A 15,513-nucleotide genomic window follows, 5' to 3' on the forward strand; every position below is an offset into this window, starting at 1 on the left:
TTTTTCTGTAGAAAGAATCAGACAGAAAGTGAAAAAAATTAAAAGAACACATAAAATTAAATGCTGTGGCAGTACACAAAACGTTACCAAATGAGGAGATCTTAACTATGGAACATTACAGAAAGGCTGTGCTCTACTTCCAGAGGAGCTGGACCCTGCCTGCTCCCCTGCCTTATACATGTCCTCTCCCTACTGTGGGGCTGTTTGATCCTTCCTACTTGCTCAGTCCTGACTCAGTCTTTGGACTAGACCTAAGAAAGGAAGGCATTAGGCATTGTGTTAATCTAGATTTTCCAAGAGGCAGACACAATTTTGGGAGTAAATGGGCAAAGATTTTATGAGGAACACATGTGTAACAAAATGGGGGAGTGTTGCAGAAAAGGCTGGCAAAGGTTTAGACCACAGACTCCTTCCGAGTGGAGGAGAGGGGATGTGAGTTTGGGTGGAGGTGTCCTAGACTGCTCTGCACTCTGAGGAAGGTTTCAAAGGCCATCATGATTTCAGGAGACAAAGTTCACAATCACATGATTTCAGTGTGTAATCATGAGTCTGTTCTTTGCTCAATTATGCCCCCTGTGGCTGGAGGTCTCCAAGGCTGATTCTCATGACTTCAGTGAGATCTGCTGTTGAGCATCAGAGCTTTGGAATAACATAATCTTGGCCACTAGTCAGCCATTAGTAGTTCATAATCAATTAAATTAAGCTAAGTTAACTCGTTCGTTCATTTGCAAAACATCCAGCATGGTTATAGTGATAGTTTAATACTACTTTCAGAAGTAAGAATTTTAAGACATGGTAGAAGTCTGTCTCCTTGGCTTTTAGAGAAATATTACAGTTATTTTCTGTGTATGTTGTGCCTACATTATCAGCAAATGAATTTTCTTATCATTTCATGATTTTTTTATTACTTTGGAAGAGTAAATATTCACTATTGTGTTCTTACTTGAGTGCACCACAAAAAAACCATTTATTGCAATAAGTGTGGCCATTGGTTGCACAGACTGGATGATATTCTTTCGTGCATGTTTTCACACCACTGTATGGACCACATTCTATCTGTCAAATATAGAGAGATAATATACATTTATTAGACAATGAATATTTGAATACAGTCTTCTTAAATCTTAATATGAAATGCCATACATCCAGAAAAGGATAAATACAATGTATGTTTAGGTTTAAAGAGAAAACTTTATGGACTCACATCCAGTAAATAAGAAACTATTATCAATATTTTTATAGAAATAGTGTATTAACAAAAAGGCCATGCAACTGGCTGAAAGTATTTTTATAATGTAACCAACTTCCCACCCCCACCCATTATCTTCCACTCGTAGGTGATATTTTTCTTATCACTCTCTCACTCTCTCTCACACACACACACACACACACACACACACACACACACAAGTAAGTCTCACTAAACTGAGTTTCTACCTCCCTCTAGAATTTCACCACATATCAATACATATATATGTTCACTATATTTATATATTTCATAGTTTTGGGTATCTTGGTAAATTTCACAAATAAATGATACAATATGTATTCTTATATGCCTTTCTTTTTATACCCCCTTGTGACCTTTATTTATACTGATGTTTAGAGCTGTAATTTATTTTCACCCTTAAGTAATATTCCACTATTTGGCCATATAGAAATCATCACTGTTTATTCTCCTACACACTGGTAATTGGGATGGTGATTTTTTCCCTTTCATTTTGTTAGGATGAATAATTCTACTCTAAACATACTTCTATAGTTCTCAGGTTTGTGTGGAGCAAGTAACTACCCATGATAGGAAATTTAAGGTAATAGGATAAATACACTATCACCTTGTATAGACACTGCTAAATGCTTTTGTATTACTTGCTAGATTCTATTTCTTAACCTTGGTGTAATAATAATACATACTTTTACTTTTTGAAGGAGTGTTTTTTACATTCTGTTTGATCAATTTTGCTGTGATTTTAAAAATTGAAAATGGTTAAAAATTTACATTTCAACTTCCAAATGAACCACTAGTAACTTACTCAATGCTTGTAACTTGATGTTTTTGTAAGAGCAGTTTCTGCAACCAAAGAACAGTTTAAAAAAATAAGCCCACACACACATTGGCAGTAGAAATCTATGTAAGTGGCCAATTCAAGGAACTACAGCTAATGAGGTAAGAATTTTGTGGTAGTAACAAAAATATAAATTCTCAAATATATACAAATCTTAGAAAAAATAATCCCCCAATTAATCTAGCTTTGTGAAAAATGGTATTATGTATTTTTTTTTTAGTAACTCCCAATATCCTGCTTGAAGATAACAATTTTTTTTTTTTTTTTTTTTTTTTTTTTTGTGGTATGCGGGCCTCCCTCTGTTGTGGCCTCTCCCGTTGCGGAACACAGGCTCCGGACGCGCAGGCTCAGCGGCCATGCCTCACGGGCCCAGCCGCTCCGCGGCATGTGGGATCCTCCCAGACCAGGGCGCGAACCCGGTTCCCCTGCATCCGCAGGCGGACGCGCAACCACTGGGCCACCAGGGAAGCCCCCGAAGATACCAATTTTTTAAAGCTCTGTAAAAGAGACATTTCATTGTGATGAAAGACAATGTCCTGGGTGAAGTCACTTAAATGTGAAGAAATTCTGCTCAATATCAGGGTATTATTCAATACCTATATAACAGCTCCTTTTTCCCCCAAATTTTATGGGCCACCTTGAGCTTTAAGGAAGATAACTGGTCAACTGAGGTATGAATGAGTTCTTTCTTAACACAAGGCCTTAATTTCGGGGACTCAGAGCTGATAACCAAAACATTAGATTTTTCAAGGAATACCAGATCTAGAAGAGCTCATTCTTTCCCCACACTTTGTAATTACAACCATAGAATCTGGGCCCCAAAAGGAAAAATAATTTAGTTAAATGAAGAGGTAAGGTCCACTGCCCATTCTAATGCACCACTATGTTTTAACTTCTCTAATATGGGAAATGAGAAGAAGCAATTCAATGATGAAATATTTAAAAGGAATTTATAGTAAACCCTGTGTCACTTTACCAATTTAAGAATTACGAATCAATGAAACCACTACTACATTCCTACGTTACAGAAAAATGCTTCCTACATTTCTAGGATATATGAAGTGTTTTCCCCAAGACTGAAAAATTTACTCACCAGAATAAAGAGTAGGGGCCAAGATGATGAAAATCACTTTGATCCATGAAGAGGTGAGAGGCATTTTATCAAATCTGTCAGAGAAACTCCTCAGGATGTCTGTAACAATGGCACAGAGATACATGGCCCATTTCCAACAGACAAGTAAATGAAATCTAGACAATCTTAGAAAGTGTCTTACTTGTAGAGGAACTACTCCAACCCCCTAGATCCCAAGTTAAGGTGGACTGTCCCATCTGTTGCTCCCCCAACCCTACAATTGAGCAAGAAATATCATGTCATCAGAAGACTGCCCTAAAGTGTGAGAGAAAATCCATGAAAAGTGCTCTGTGAATAAGTGAGAAGAAGCTGATTTTTCTCCCAAATCTTTGAGTCAACCCACAAGGAGCCTGGCTGCACTTCGAGTAAACATGCACATTTGAATCTCCGTGTGTTCTTCTGACAAATAGCAATAGGTATTTCTGGAATGATAAATCTGGAGCAATACTCACAGCCGTGTTCCAGGGCTACTTCCCTAGGTTCCCCACTTGACCTGCCTGATGAGAGATCAAGAGTGAAGCAACAGTGGCTATCTAATTCACCTTTCCTTCCTGACCATCAATCTCCACTCTTACTGACTTGTGAGTGAGGAGATTGGTGGGGTAATACAGAGCACTCAGGGCAGATAAGAGGCGGAGATATTCCGTGTCCTGACTGGGGGGTATTCAGTAGGTCAGGAGAGATGCCTCACAGATATCTTGCAATACATGTTCCCTCAGCAGGGGGCTTGGGACAGTTTGATCTGATGAACCCAGAAGTATGAGGAGGAAAGAAGGAAATACCTGCAGTTATATATTTTACAGTAAGAAGGTATGTGGGAAAAAAAGAAATGTGAAAACTTTCCAAGCATGTGAATTGGAAAGGAACAAGAGAATCAAGCAGGAAAAAAGAAGAGTTTGGAAATGTCAATTCAACTGGGGTCTAAACTCTTAGAACTTTTAAGAAAAATCACCATTTGCTAAAGTATCTCTTATACAAACTACCTATTAAAGAAAGAATAAAACTTGATGAAAGTGCTGGGGAGAAAAAAAATCTTTTTTTTCCTCTACCCTTCTAAGTTCTTCTGGTTGGTCTAAGAATTAAATTGACATAAGAGATATTCACAGGAGAAAATCAAATTTAATTATTTAAATACAGCGAATCCAAACATGAGAAATCCCAAAGACAGGCAATATGATAGACACACACACACACACACACACACACACACACACACACACACACACACACACAGACAGACAATGAGACGCAGGGATTTGCTAGGTTCCTCCCTGTCTACCACACCCAGTTTATATTATACTCTAGGTATCTCTGGTGATAGCTCCCTTCCTGGAACAGGTCCTCTATCTACATTCTTTAGGCAGTTAGGTCAAAGGTCCTTCCTGAGTCTTTTCTTTCTTAAAAACAATCAACCCAAAATAATCCTCATGCCAAAGAGATCCATTTAGGGGTGGCAAATTTTCCTTCCCTTCAAAAGCAAATCTATTAGAGGCCAAGTTAATGTTGTTCAATAAATTTTCATTCTAATGAATACATAAAGAATAGACACCTGAAATGTTAAATTATATTTATAATTTATTTATAAATTATAAAGGGTATTATATTTATCACCCTTCCATTCCCCAAAATATTTATGGAGTCATTACCATGAACCTGACATGGTAATTATGGTATACTGTTGTTTTCAAATATTAATTGTACATTTCATTAGAAAAAAAATTTTAAATGAGCATTTGGCTTTCCAGTTAAGCATAATTCTCACTGGCTTAGGGGTGGACAGGAATGGACCACCATCTGTCATCTACCCCAAAATGGAAGACTTAAGTTGTGGATGGCAGCCTAGATCTATCCATCTACCTTGGAACCATTACATGGAAACAAATAAAATTGTAAATAAGGGTGCTATAGTCTTTTACATCTGTTATATTAGTTTAGCCTGTATCCTAACAAATACAGTGAACTTCAACCAACCTTCTGTACAGAGCTGCATTTCTTTGTATGTTAAGCACATGTATTATGTCAGTCTCAGTCTAATGATGGAGATGCTAATGGCTAGGAATGTGTGAGGCCTGGGATACTTGTGGCAGCCCCATTTCCCCGGTGAGTCAATGCTGTGGCTGGAATGGCCCTTGTGGTTCTTACTATGATTGCAGGACACAATTCGGGAATGCAAAGTGGATCATATTGTCTGTTTTTCCAGTTATGCTCCAGACATAGGCCATGTGCAATTTTATGTGCTCTCCAAATTAATCTGTATTTTGGGGGTTGGGGGTGGAGATGTGTGAGGAGATCTGATTTACCCAGGTGTCATTTTCCAATAGGGATCAGGAAATCTTCTTAATCTTAATGTTAGTGTTTTTCTGCCTGGCAAATCTAAAATTATGCTAGTAAACAAAGGATCACTTAGGTTCTTGAGAACAAGGGAAAAGGAGCCCCAGGGACACAACAGGTAATTAGTAGTCAAAGGACTCTGAATCTTTATCAGATAAAACTCTCCTTAGTTGGAGGGTGCAGGCAGTTTTCTTTTCGCATGTTAATTTAATTTCTAAAGTGCTTCTAAAGACACTCAAAAAGTGGACACTAGTGCTAAGCATATTTAAAGACCTTCTAACTTACCTCACCCTTCTCTATACTCTTTTTCTTGTGATCCATACTTGAATTCAGCCTCCATCTCCTACCCCAGAAGACACATGTCCCCAACATACTTTTTGTCTATCATCAGGTGTACTGGTTCATGGATGTTCATGAACAGATTTCAGTTACACAAAATAAAATGTTACATTTCTTCACATTCAAGTTTTACCATAAATAATAAGCGCATAATATAAGCAATGAAGAGCCAGTGGAAGACTTGAGTAGGGCAACTAGATCAGATTTGTGTCTCAGAAATAGCATTCATGAAACTCCTAAATATTGAGAGAATGGATAGATTTCCCTAGAAGTCACAAAGAAGGCATATCACATTCATATATGAAAAGACTACATTAGAGAGGGCTCACTGACATGTCTGAGCTGTGGTTGCTCTGGGAATTTTCATGACTCAATGTACCAAGGCTCTGCATTACCTTTTCAATTTTTATTTTAAATTTGCCAGAAAGTGATATGGGAAATTCCTTCACTTAAGAAGAAGGACAAAGAGGAAGACTGGCTGCAACCCCATGAAATTATTGATAATAAAACTAACTTGGAGAAGTTAAAAAATGTATACAAATATGAATTTATACAACAACTAAGTGGAGAAGCTGGCATTAAAACTCAGTTCTACAGCCCCATCCATCAGCAGACAGGGTGCCTAAAGCCATACTGAGCTCACAACCACCTCTAAACACAACCCTTGCCATGGCCCTGCCAACCAGAGGAACAAGACCCAGCTCTACCCACCAATGGGCAGGTACCAGTCCCTCTCACCAGGAAGCCTGCACAAGCCTCAGGACCAACTTCACCCACCAGAGGGCACAGACTAGAAGCAAGAGGAGCTATGATCCTACAGGCAGCAGAAAATAGACCACAAACACATAAAGGCAGACAAAATGAGAGGGCAGAGAAATATGTTCCAGAAGAAGGAACAAGTAAAAACCCACAAGAACAACTAAATGAAGTGGAGATAGGCAATCTACCTGAAAAAGACTTTAGAGTAATGATAGTAAAGATGATCCAAGATCTCAGAAAAAGAATGGAAGCACAGACTGAGAAGTTATAAGATATGCTTAACAAAGAGCTAGAAGATTTAAAGAACAAATAAACAGAGATGAACAATAACTGGATTGAAAAATACACTACAAGGAATCAATAGCAGAATAGCTGAGGCAGAAGAACAAATAAGTGAGCTGGAAGACAATAGCTGAAATCGCTGCCACAGAACAGAATAAAGAAAAAAGAATGAAAAGATATGAGGACAGTCTCAGAGACCCTCAGGGGCAACATTAAAAGCACCAACATTTGCATCATAGGGGTCCCAGAAGGAGGAGAGAGATAGGGCCTGAGAAAATATTATAAGAGTTTAAGGCTGAAAACTTCTCTAACATGAGAAAGGAAACACTCATTCAAGTCCAGGAAGCACAGAAAGTCCCACACAAGATAAACCCAAGGAGGAACACATCGAGACACACATTAATCAAACTGACAAAAACCAAAGACAAAGAAAAAATATTAAAAGCAACAAGGGAAAAGCAACAAATAACATACAAGGGAATCCTCATAAGGTTATCAGCTGATTTTTTTAGCAGAAACTCTGCAGGCCAGAAGGGAGTAGCATGATATATTTAAAGTGATGAAAGGGAAAAACCTACAACCAAGAGTACTCTACTCAGCAAGGCTCTCATTCAGATTCAACAGAGAAATCAAAAGCATAACAAGCAAAAGCTAAGAAAATTCAGCACCACCACACCAGCTTTACAAGAAATCTTAAAGGAACTTCTCTAGGCAGAAAAGAAAAAGCCACAACTAGAATCAAGAAAATTATGAATGGGAAAGCTCATCAGCAAAGGCAAACATAAAGTAAAGGTAGGGAATCATCCACACACAAATATGATATCAAAACCAGCAATCATGAGAAGAGAGTACTAATGCATGATATAGGAAATGCATTGGAAATTAAGAGGCCAGCAACTTAAAACAATCTTGTACATATATAGACTGCTATATCAAAACTTCATGAGAACCACAAAACCAAAATTTGCAGCAGAAACACAAAAAAGAGAAAGCAATCCAGGGGACTCCTCTGGTGGTTCAGTGGTAAAGAATCTCAAGGCACGGGATGTGAGTTCGATTACTGGTCAGGGAACTAGGTTCCAACATGCCACGGGGCAGCTGAGCCCAGGCGCCTCAACTAGAGAGCCCGTGGGCAGCAAACTACAGAGCCCACGTGCTCTGGAGCCCATGTGCTGCAAATACAGAGCCCATGTACTCTGCAGCCTGCGTGCCACAACTAGAGAAGAGAAAAAACCCACACGCCACAAGTAGACAGAAGTCCACATGCCACAAGGAAAGATCCCGTATGCCTCAATGAAGATCCTATGTGCTGCAACTAAAATCTGACGCACCCCAAAAGTATCAAAACTAACTAACTAAATAAATAAATATATATTTTTAAAAAGCAATCCAAACACAACACTAAAGATAGACATCAAATCACAAGAGAAGAGAACAAAAGAGGAAGGAAAGATAAAAGACCTTCAAAAACAAATCCAGGGACTTCCCTGGTGGTGCAGTGGGTAAGACTCTGCACTCCCAGTGCAGGGCACCTGGGTATGATCCCTGGTCAGGGAACTAGATCCCACAAGCATGCTGCAACTAAGAGTTCACATTGCTGCAACTAAGAGTCTGCATGCCGCAACTAAGAAGCCTGCATGCTGCAACTAAGAAGCACGCATGCCACAACCAAGAGTCTGCATGCCGCAATTTAAAAGTCTGGATGTCGCAACTAAGAAGGCTGCATGCTGCAACTAAATAAAAGTTCCCACATGCCACAACAAAGATCCCGTGTGCTGCAACTAAGACCTGGCACAGACAAAATAAATAAATAAATCTTTAAAAAAAATCCAAAACAATTAACAAAATGGCAAAGAACATACATATCGATAATTACCTTAAATGTAAATGGATTAAATGATCCAACCAAAATACACAGACTGGCTGAATGGATACAAACACAGGGCTCTTATATATGCTGACTACAAGAGACCCACCTCAGATCTAGGGACACATACAGACTGAAAGGGAGGGGATGGAAAAAGGCATTCCATGGAAATGGAAATCAAAAGAAAGCTGGAGTAGCAATACTCATATCAGAGAAAATAGACTTTAAAATAAAGAATGTTACAAGAGACAAAGAAAGACACTACATAATGATCAAGGGATCAATCCAAAAAGAAGATACAACAATTGTAAATATATATGAACCCAACATAGGAGCACCTCAATATATAAGGCAAATAATAACAGCCATAAAAGGAAAAATTGACAGCACAATAATAGTGGGGGACTTTAACACTCTACTTTCATCAATGGACAGATCATCCAGACAGAAGATCAATAAGGTAAAACAGGCCTTAAATGACACATTAGATCAGATGAACTTAACTGATATTTATAGAGCATTCCATCTGAAAGCTGGAGAATACACTTTCTTCTGAAGTGCACATGGAACATTCTCCAGAATAGATCACATCTTGGGCCACAAATCAAGCCTTGGTAAATTCAAGAAATTGAAATCATATGAAGCATCTTTTCCAACCACAATGCTATGAAATTATAAATAAATTACAGGAAAAAAGAAACTGTAAAAAACACAAACACATAGAGGTTAAACAATATGCTACTAAACAACCAATGGATCACAGAAGAAATCAGAGGAAATCAAAAAATATCTAGAGATAAATGACAACAGAAACACAACAGTCCAAAACCTGTGGGATGCAGCAAAAACAGTTCTAAGAGAGAAGTTTATAGTGATACAAGCTTACCTCAGGAAACAAGCAAAATCTCAAATAAACAACCTAACCTTATACCTAAAGCAACTAGAGAAAGAAGGACAAACAAATCCCAAAGTTAAGTAAAAGGAAAGAAATCATACAGAACAGAACAGAAATTTAAAAAAAAACAAAACAGAGGAAAACAAAAGAAAAGATCAATGAGCACATAGAGGTTAAACAATATGCTACTAAACAACCAATGGATCACAGAAGAAATCAGAGGAAATCAAAAAATATCTAGAGATAAATGACAACAGAAACACAACAGTCCAAAACCTGTGGGATGCAGCAAAAACAGTTCTAAGAGAGAAGTTTATAGTGATACAAGCTTACCTCAGGAAACAAGCAAAATCTCAAATAAACAACCTAACCTTATACCTAACGCAACTAGAGAAAGAAGGACAAACAAATCCCAAAGTTAAGTAAAAGGAAAGAAATCATACAGAACAGAACAGAAATTTAAAAAAAAACAAAACAGAGGAAAACAAAAGAAAAGATCAATGAAGCTAAAAGCTGGTTCTTTGAGAAGATAAACAAAATTGATAAACCCTTGGCCAGAATCATCAAGAAAAAAAGGGAAAGGACTCAACTCAATGAAATTAGAAATGACAAAGGAGAAGTTACAACCGACACCACAGATATACAAGGATAATAAGAGACTACTACAAACAACTATATGCCAGTAACATGGACAACCTAGAAGAAATGGACAAATTCTTAGATACAACCTTCCAAGACTGCACCAGTAAGAAACAGAAAATGCGAACAGAGCAATAACAAGTAATGAAATTTAAACAGTGATTTTAAAACGTCCAACAAACAAAAGTCCAGGACCAGATGGCTTCACAGGCAAATTCTATGAAACATTTAGAGAAGAGTTAACACCCACCCTTCTGAAACTCTTCCAAAAAGTTGGAGAGGAAGGAACACTCCCACGCACATTCTATGAGGCCACCATCACCCTGATAACAAAACCAGACAAAGATACCACAAAAATGGGCTTCCCTGGTGGCGCAGTGGTTGAGAGTCCACCTGCCAATGCAGGGGATGTGGGTTCGTGCCCCGGTCCAGGAGGATCCCACATGCTGTGGAGCGGCTAGGCCCGTGAGCCATGGCCGCTGAGCCTGCGCGTCCAGAGCCTGTGCTCCGCAACGGGAGAGGGAGAGGCTACAACAGTGAGAGGCCCACGTACCACAAAAAAAAAAAAAAAAAAAAAAAAAGATACCACAAAAAAAGAAAATTACAGGCCAATATCACTGATGAACATAGACACAAAAATCCTCAACCAAATTTAGCAAACTGAATCCAACAACACATTAAAAGGATCATACACCATGATCAAGTGGAATTTATCCCAGGGATGAAAGAATTTTTCTATATCTGAAAATCAACGAGTGTGATATACCACATTAACAAGTTGAAGAATAAAGACAATACGATCGTCTCAATAGATACAGAAAAAGCTTTTGATAAAATTCAACATCCACTTATGATAAAAACTCTCCAGAAAGTGGGAATATAGGGAACTTACCTCAACATAATAAAGGCCATATGTGACAAACTGACAGCTAACATCATTCTCAATGGTGAAAAGCTGAAAGCATTCTGCCTAATATCAGGAAAAAGGCAAGGATGTCCATTGTTGCCGCTTTTATTCAACACAGTTTTGGAAGTCCTAGCCATGGCAATCAGAGAAGAAAAAGAAATAAAAGGAATCCAAATTGGAAAAGAAGAAGTAAAACTGTCACTGTTTGCAGATGACATGATACTATACCTAGAAAATCCTAAAGATGCTACCACAAAACTACTAGAGCTCATCACTAAATCTGGTCATGCTGCGGGATACAAAATTAATACACAGAAATCTCTTACATTCCTATAAACTAACAACGAAAAGATTAGAAAGAGAAATTTAGGAAGCAGTCCCCTTTACCATCTCATCAAAAAGAATAAAATACCTAGGAATAAACCTACCTAAGGAGACAAAAGACCTGTATTCTGAAAACTATAAGATGATGAAAGAAATCAAAGATGACACAAACAGATAGAAAGATATACCATGTTCTTGGATTGTAAGAATCAATATTGTCAAAATGACTGTACTACCCAAGGCAATCTACAGATTCAGTGCAATCCTTCTCAAATTACCAATGGCATTTTTCACAGAACTAGAACAAAAAATCTTAAAATTTGTATGGAGACACAAAAGACCCTGAATAGCCAAAGCAATCCTGAGAAGGAAAAATGGAACTGGAGGAATCAGACTCCCTGACTTCCGACTATACTATTAAGCTACAGTAATCAAAACAGTATGATACCACAAAAACAGAAATATAGATCAATGCAACAGAATAGAAAGCCCAGAAATAAACCCACACACCTACGGTCAATCAATCTACTACAAAGGAGGCAAGAATATACAATGGAGAAAAGACAGTCTCTTTAATAAGTGGTTCTGGGAAAACTGGCAGCTACATGTAAAAGAATGAAATTAGAACATTCTCTAACACCATACACAAAAATAAACTCAAAATGGATTAAAGACCTAATTATAAAGGCCGGACACTATAAAACTCTTAAAGGAAAACATAGGCAGAACACTCTTTGACATAAATCTCAGCAATATATTTTCTGATCCACCTCCTCGAGTAATGTAAATAAAAACAGAAATAAACAAGGGCAACCTAATTAAACTAAAAAACTTATGCACAGCAAAGGAAACCATAAATAAAACAAAAAGACAACCCACCGAATGGGAGAAAATATTTGCAAATGAAGCAGCTCAATACCCCCACAAAGAAACAATTAAAAAAACGGGCAGATCTAAACAGACATTTCTCCAAGGAAGACATACAAATGGCCAAAAAGCACATGAAAAGATGCTCAACATCACTAATTATCAGAGAAATGCAAATCAAATCTACAATGAGGTATCACCTCACACCATTCAGAATGTCCATCATGAAAAGGTCTACAAAAAATAAATGCTGGAGAGGGTGTGGAGAAGAGGGAATCCTCCTAACTGTTGGTGGGAATGTAAACTGGTACAAACACTATGGAGAACAAATAGAGGTTCCTTAAAAACTAAAACTAGAACTACCAAATGATCCAGCAATCCCACTCCTGGGCACATATCTAGTGAAAACCATTATTCGAAAAGATACATGCACCCCAAAGTTCATTGCAGCACAATTTACAATAGCCAAGACATGGAAGCAACCTAAATGTCCATTGATGGAGGAATGGATAAAGAAGATGTGGTACATAAATACAATGGAATATTACTCAGCCATAAAACAGAATGAAATAATGCCATTTGCAGCAACAGGGATGGACCTAAAGATTATCATACTAAGTGAAGTAAGTGAGATGAAGACAAATATCACATGATATCACTCATTAATGGAATCTAATTTTTAAAAAAAGATACAAATGAACTTCTTTACAAAACAGAAACAGACTCACAGACTTCAAAATAAACATCATTACCAAAGGGGAAATGTGGGGGGAGGGATAAATCAGGATCTTGGGATTAACATATACACACTTCTATATATAAGATGGATACCCAACAGGGACCTACTATATAACACGGTGAACTCTACTCAATATTCTATGACAACCTATGTGAGAAAACAATCTGAAAAAGAATGAATATATGTATATGCATAACTGACTTTGCTGTACACCTGAAACTAACACAAAATTGTAAATCAACTATAATCAAATAAAATTTTAAAAAATTCAGTTCTGCCTTTCTGAGAAAAATAAAGCTTATCTTCATCCCAATAAATTCCCCTAGCTTCTTCATCTATGTCCAAGGAAGGCATTTATAAATAGAAAACTGACAATTCCAAAATGTATTTTGATACAGAGGAACAGTTAAATAATACCACAAGGAAGCTAACAGGCAAATGCAGAACGTGGTATGTTCCATGAAAAAACTGACCCAATTTAAACAAGTCAAGAACACAGAGAAAGAAGAGGAAGACAAGTAGGCTGCTCCGAATTAAGAGTTGTAAGAGACATAACCACCAGTGTCAAGAGTGGACCTTCTTTGGGTTCTTACTCAAACTCTAAAAAAACAGCATGTTTGAGACAATAGGGCAATTTGATTATAAACATTTATCATTTTAGATGATACAAAAGAATTATTGTTAACGTTAAGTGTGTGAATCTCAGTAAGATTATTGAAGAAAATGTTCCTGTGTATAAGAGATGCCGGCTGAAGTTGTAGGGATGAAATGACTATGCCTGAAACACTTTATAATGCTTGAGGATTTTTCTAAAAAATTGAATAGGTAAAGCAAATGTGCCAATCTTGATAATTACTGAATCTATATGATAGGTATATATGAGTTCATTATGTTATTTTCTATATTTTTGTGTATGTTTGAACCTTTTGTAATAAAAAATACTAATGTAAAAAAAGACTATATTATAAAGATGTTACTTTTACCAAATTTATGTGACTCCAATAAAAATTCCAGTAGAATTATGTCTTAGTGGACTAGACACAGTGTGTCTAAAATATATCCATGATGACACACTCTCAAGAATATCCAAGAACACAGTTTTAAAAAAATGGATGGATTTCTTTGTTCCTTCCTTCTGTACATATTACTGAATACTAATCAAGTGATTTTAAAAAAACAAAAACAAAACCCTGCAATGCACTGCAGTTACAAGGTCAAAATTGCGTAAAGATAGGGTCTTCTCCTTCATAGACCATGCAATCTAATTATCCAGGGGTTAGTTTTGTGGAGAGATTAGGAGTACTGACTGTGGAGAGAAGGAGATAGAGGGCAAAATCAAAGACGCTGCCAACAAAGGCATAGGGTATCACACAAGACTGGTCTAAGAAGACTAGGGATAGTAAATTAAAGGGAACATTCATTCTCTAAGATGAAAGAAAACTTAGAGGAAGTAATGGAACATGGGCTTTGGCGTTAAAGGTACCTGTGTTTGAATCTCATCTCTGTCCATTCGTAGCTTTGTTAGTAGCTAGTTAGCTTCAGCAAATGACTTTACTCCCGTCAGCCTCATTTTCCTTTTCCCTTACACAAGTTTCAGAGTGATGTAAACCTCATGGGATTATTGTGAGGAATAAATATGATGAGAAATGTAAAACACATAGCCAGGTACTGGCAAAAAGAAAGGAATGGATGAATGTGTAAATCCCTAGGTAAGTTGATATGGAGAGAAGGATAAAAGTAGAAAGAGAGATGATAAAATTTCCAGAATTACAAGGCAAAGGGGAAAAAAGTGGAGCTAGCTCATCCTGAGGTTTCCCTACGCAGTAAAGAAGAGGTGAAGTTTACTACTCAAAGTAATGTAGCAGAGGTGTGGTCAGACAGTTGAAAAAATTGGATTTAAAAAAGGAAATTATATGGAGATGGGTGGCATAGGTAGCAACCTGACATTAAATAATAAGAGACCTCCTTAGGAGTCTAGAGGGCCTAGGTCAGTAGTGATGATAGCAGGACTGTAGACTCCATTGTATGGAAGTTGTTCCATCCTTGCTCCACAGCCAAGGTCTGGAGCAGGAAAATAGCATGCTGAATTTATCCCGGCTTGGAAGAAAGAGGGAAGAATCAAGAACAGGATGTCAAGAGAGTATGGTCATGCCAAGGGGCTAAATATAAATGTCAGTCTATGGGACTCAGACTGAGAAGGGAAGACAAGCAGCAAAAGGAGTACTAACTACTCTAGGAGAGTTTAAAGTGTGTGAGATAGAAATTTTCCAGATTATGGCAAAATATCAGGCTTGCCTACGTTAAGGTGGAGTGGAGGGAAACACATGAAGACTTCAGAAGACTTAGGTATTGCAAAGGTTATTAAG

The 15,513-nt window shown here is 37.5% G+C and overlaps 1 protein-coding gene across 1 annotated transcript in view; it reads right to left on the minus strand.

Annotated features, from left to right (window-relative positions):
• The window catches only part of LOC102986506 (sperm-associated acrosin inhibitor-like), a 141,476-nt gene that overhangs the window by 12,330 nt on the left and 113,633 nt on the right, over window positions 1-15,513 (minus strand). Inside the window, exon 3 of the mRNA XM_028493347.1 lies at window positions 3,160-3,258. The gene's annotated coding sequence lies outside the window, so the exon portion shown is untranslated. The remainder of the gene's footprint in view (window positions 1-3,159; window positions 3,259-15,513) is intronic.

Source organism: Physeter macrocephalus, chromosome 8 (genome assembly GCF_002837175.3).
Source record: "Physeter macrocephalus isolate SW-GA chromosome 8, ASM283717v5, whole genome shotgun sequence".
In the NCBI taxonomy this organism is placed as follows: domain Eukaryota; kingdom Metazoa; phylum Chordata; class Mammalia; order Artiodactyla; family Physeteridae; genus Physeter; species Physeter macrocephalus.